The sequence below is a fragment of the Miscanthus floridulus genome, chromosome 17 (genome assembly GCF_019320115.1).
Source record: "Miscanthus floridulus cultivar M001 chromosome 17, ASM1932011v1, whole genome shotgun sequence".
Classification (NCBI taxonomy): domain Eukaryota; kingdom Viridiplantae; phylum Streptophyta; class Magnoliopsida; order Poales; family Poaceae; genus Miscanthus; species Miscanthus floridulus.
In genome coordinates, this window is record NC_089596.1 from 11983694 (window position 1) to 11989286 (window position 5593).

Consider the following 5593-nt stretch of genomic DNA (forward strand, 5'->3'; position numbering starts at 1 on the left):
CTGGCTTTTGAAATTTGTTTGTCTAAAAGTCTTGTTATTATTCATTGTTAGTGCTTTAAAATTCATGCAAAAGACATGAGAAGCCAAATGAAGGCTTTAACAAAAAAAGAGCATCTAGTATCATGAGCAAATAATTAACCAAAGTCCATCCATCCATATTTGCTATCAAATTTAGCATAGCATAGTTAGTTCGGTTCCTTATGATAAAATCTACCCACCCACACTGGTGCTTACATTTATGGGTCCAGTCTCTCGGGAGTGTTCATAGCATATATTGTCATCATGTGTGTATTCATGTGTATACGTGAGCATCTGCATCTATATACAGTGTTAAAAAAAGTGGAAATGATAGGACGTAGGCGTCCATCCCGTCCGGACGCCGAACGCCTAGGCATGCGGACCAGCCGGCCAATAAACCTCATGTCTGTCCCCTTCCCACTAGTAGAGAACAGATCTTTGATCCTCGACTAAAATGGGCTCTAGTCCCGGAATTTTTTGTCCCCGGGACTAGAAATACCTTTAGTCCCGGTTGGAGGCTCCAACCGGGACTAAAGGTCCCTGCCCAACGGCTACTGCGCCAGACAGAGGTGGCAGGGACCTTTAGTCCCGGTTGGAGCCACCAACCGGGACTAAAGGTATACTTTTACTCCCGGTTGGTGGATTCAACCGGGAGTAAAAGTCTACTCCCGGGCCGTGGCTGCGCCCGGGGTTGGAAAGTTACCTTTAGTCCCGGTTGGATCCACCAACCGGGACTAAATGTTCTCCCTTTATATATCGGCCGTCTCCTTCTTCCTCCCCGAGCCCGAGCTCAGCACATTTTGAAGCTCACTGCACTAGTATTCTTGCTTCCTCCCTCCCTCCATTGTTCCTCCATCCATTCTCCGATTCCTCCGTCGATTTCTTCGATTCCTCCGTCGATTCTTCAGTTGTAAAGGTTACCAATCTCATACTCTCATTTTTCACCATTTTCTTATGCCATTTTGTTCACTATATATATTTATGGTTCTTTATTGTGGTTTTTTTCATTTGTAAGCAATTTGAGCTCAAAATCACTTTAAGCTTACATATTTACATGAAAGAAGGTTAAAGTATACATAAATATAAACTTAGAAAATAGTTAGAAAATTATAGCAAATCCGTACTAGTTGAACTTGCGGACCGTGTTCAGCTCGGCGAGCATGTTCTCTGCCGAGCGGTAACGGACATCAAGGAGGAGCTTTGATTCTACGAGGGAGAGCGACAACGGTCGTGGAAGACCGTGTTCCCTTCCTCGTAGAATCAGAGCTCTTTCTTGACTAAGTACGGTGCCGTCCGGTGAAGAAATGCTCGCCGAGATGATCACGTAAGCAAGGTCAACTAGTACGGATGGTTATTTATTCACATGTCCCGATATCGTCGCAGTAGTCTGTTAATCACCGTACCTAAACGTAGTATATATAAATATAAACTTAGAAAATAGTTAGAAAATTATAGAAAATCCGTATTAGTTGAACTTGCGGACCGTGTTCATCTCGGCGATCATGTTCTCTGCCGAGCGGTAACGGATATCAAGGAGGAGCTTTGATTCTACGAGGGAGAGCGACAATGGTCGTGGAAGACCGTGTTCCCTTTCTCGTAGAATCGGAGCTCTTCCTTGACCAAGTACGGTGCTGTCCGGTGAAGAAATGCTCGCTGAGATGATCACGTAAGCAAGGTCAACTAGTATGAATGGTTATTTATTAAAACATATTTTTGAGCTATAATGTATTAAAAATGAGTATAGAGATCTAGATAATTTTATAGTTTCTTAATTTTATTTGTTTATAAAAGGAGAAATTTATAGTATATTAAAAAATGAGTATAGAGAGTATATGGCAACTGCTTCCGGGTCCTCGGCCTCTCATGGGTTTCCAAAGCGACTTAGGCCGGGCCTCCCTCTCATTCTATGCGGCAAGTGTCGTGATGAGACGAAGATTGTGATGGAGTACCGAGTGAAGAAGGAGGGTCCCAACAAGGATCGTATCTTCTACAAGTGTCCGGATCGCAATGTGAGTTATTTTATCGTATTTAATGATTATGGTTAGTTTATACCTATTTTCATGATGGTTGTGATTAAAGTTCTAATTTTTTGTTTTAATTTCAGTGGGATGACAGTGGACGATGTTTAGGCTTCTACTAGGAGGAAGAGTATGTTGAACTCGTGCAAAAATATCTTGCACAACAGGCAGATACGGCAGCTAATAAGGCAGTGATCCAGCCGAAGAAGCCCAAAGATGTTGCACAATCGAGGGATCTGTCTGTTTTAGTTGAGATTGGTCGCGAAATCCTTGTGCTCCTGAAATGTATTTTAGCTTTAGTTCTTTTAGTGGTAGTTGGGATTGTCTACATTGTAGCGATGCTTTCATAAATTTGTATCTTTTGTGGTGGCACGCATGTTGTATAAATAATTAATTATGATCTAGGTTTTAATATGATATTTATGTCATGTAATGCAGATGAGCCATCATTGGATGTATAATGCTGATCGCCGCTCCCAAGAGTTCATTGACGGCGTACATTCTTTGTTACGTGCGGCCGAGGCAAACAAACGCGACGGTTTCATGTGCTGCCCATGTGCCATATGTAAGAATACGGTGGAATATCCTTGCTCAAGGACTCTTCATTCACACTTGTTCAAGTCGGGTTTCATGCCAAACTATATTTATTGGATAAAGCACGGAGAAACCGGTGTTGTAATGGAAGAAGGTGAATTAGAACAATGGGACGACAATGATATTATTCCCGATGGTGCGTGCTTCAATGATACTACACTGGGAGAAGCTGAAGAAGAGGTAGCCGCAGAAGATGAGCCGGCTGATGATCTTTCTCAGGTCATTCGTGACGCACAAAGAGAATGTGAAAGTGAAAAGGAGAAGATCAAGTTCGAGCGGATGCTAGAAGATCACAAGAAATTGTTGTACCCAACTTGTGATGCAGGACAGAAAAAGTTGGGAACCACACTAGAATTGCTGCAATGGAAGGCAAAGAATGGTGTATCTGACAAGGGATTTGGAGAGTTACTAAAAATCCAAAAGAAGATGCTTTCGAAGTACAATGAATTGCCCGCCACTACCTACGAACCAAAACAAGTTGTCTGTCCTATGGGGCTAGAAATAGAGAAGATACATGCATGTCCTAATGACTGCATCCTATACCGTGGCAAAGAGTACGAGAAATTGGATGCATGCCCGGTATGCCATGTGTCGCGGTATAAGATCAGGCGAGATGACCCTGGTGATGTTGAGGGCGAACGTCCACGTAAGAAAATCCCTGCCAAGGTTATGTGGTATGCTCCTATAATACCATGCTTGAAACGTCTATTCAGAAACAAAGAACATGCAAAATTGTTGCGATGGCACAAAGAAGACCGTATGGTAGACAATATGTTGAGACAACCCTGCTGATGGGTCCCAGTGGAGAGCAATCGATAGAGAATTCCCGGAGTTTGCAAATGACGCAAGAAACTTAAGGTTTGCTTTAAGTACAGATGGTATCAATCCTTTTGGAGAGCAGAATAGTAGTCATAGCACTTGGCCTGTTACTCTAAGTATCTACAACATTCCTCCTTGGTTATGCATGAAGCGAAAGTTCATTATGATGCCTGTGCTCATCCAAGGCCCAAAGCAACCTGGCAATGACATCGATGTGTACCTGAGACCACTTATTGACGAACTTCTCATTTTGTGGAATAAAGAAGGTGTACGTGTGTGGGATGAGTACAAACAGGAACACTTTGATCTGCGAGCATTGTTGTTCGTAACAATCAATGATTGGCCTGCTCTAAGTAATCTTTCAGGACAGTCAAACAAGGGATATAATGCATGCACACACTGCTTCGGTGATATTAGAGGTGTATTCTTGAAAAAATGTCGAAAGGTCGTGTACCTTGGCCATCGTCGATTTCTTCCTGCAAATCACCTCGTAAGAAAGAAAGGCAAGCATTTTAAAGGGAAGGCAGACCACCTAACCAAGCCTCGCAATCGAACCGGTGAGGATGTACTCGATATGGTCAATGATGTGAAAGTCATCTTTGGAAAAGGACATGGAAGCCAACCTGTTTCGAAAGACGCTAACGGTCACGCACCCATGTGGAAGAAGAAGTCCATATTTTGGGACCTACCCTATTGGCAAGTCCTAGAGGTCCGCAGCTCGATCGACGTGATGCACCTGACGAAGAATCTTTGTGTTAACCCGCTAGGCTTTATGGGTGTGTATGGAAAGCCTAAGGACACATTTGAAGCACGATAGGACCTGCGTTGTTTGAGAGAAAGAGACCACCTGCATCTAGAGAAGACAGATGATGGACGCCATTACTTACGTCTTGCTAGCTACACTCTAAGCAAAGAGGAGAAGGAAATCATGTTTGAATGCTTAAACAACATCAAGGTACCATCTGGATTCTCCTCGAATATAATGGGTATTATAGATGTGCCAGAGAAGAATTCTGTAACTTAAAGTCCCATGACTGTCACGTTCTCATGATGCAATTACTTCCAGTTGCATTAAGAGGAATTCTACCTCCAAATGTACATCTAGCCACCGTGAAGCTATGTGCATTCCTCAATGCAATTTCTCAGAAGGCAATTGATCCAACTGATCTAGCTAAACTATAGAATGATATGGTTCAATGTCTCGTCAGCTTTGAGTTGGTGTTCCCTCCTTCCTTCTTTGATATTATGACACACCTCCTAGTTCACCTAGTCAAGGAGATTTTCACTCTCGGTCCTGTGTTCCTACACAACATGTTCCCCTTAGAGAGATTCATGGGAGTCCTGAAGAAATATGTTCACAACCGTGCTCGCCCAGAAGGAAGCATCGCCAAGGGCTATGGAACAGAAGAGGTCATTGAGTTCTGTGTTGACTTTATTCTCGACCTTGACTCGATTGGTGTTCCTGAATCAAGACATGAGGGGAGACTAAGCGGAAAGGGGACACTAGGGAGGAAAACATATATTGGTACGGATGATGATTATTTTAATAAAGCGCACTACATAGTTCTACAGAACTCCTCTTTGGTAGATCCGTATATTGAGACACACAAGGATCTCTTACGATCCGAGTTTCCAGGGAAGACTAAAGCTTGGATTACGCGTAAGCACATGGAAACTTCGGCAGTTGGTTGCGAAAAAAATGTCAAGGTGATGAGAGCATCCATGAGCAACTATATTTATTGGCTATGCAACCATCATGGCATATCGTCACATACAAAGGGTACGAGATAAATGGGGAACATATTCTACATAGTAGCCCAAGATAAAAGGAGTACCAACCAAAACAGTGGTGTCCGCATAGATGCCACAAACCCGAATGGGAATAAGCAGACATATTATGGACGCATAGATGAAATATGGGAACTAGAATATGCACCTACTTTGAAGATCCATTGTTCAAGTGCCAATGGGTCAAGGTGACCGGAGGCGGGGTAACAGTAGACAACGAGTATGGAATGACAACAATAGACCTTAGTAATATTGGGTACAAAGACGAACCATTCGTCCTTGCCAAGGATGTGAATTAGGTGTTCTATGTCAATGATATGTCTACCAAACCAAAAAGAGGGAAAAACGATAATGAC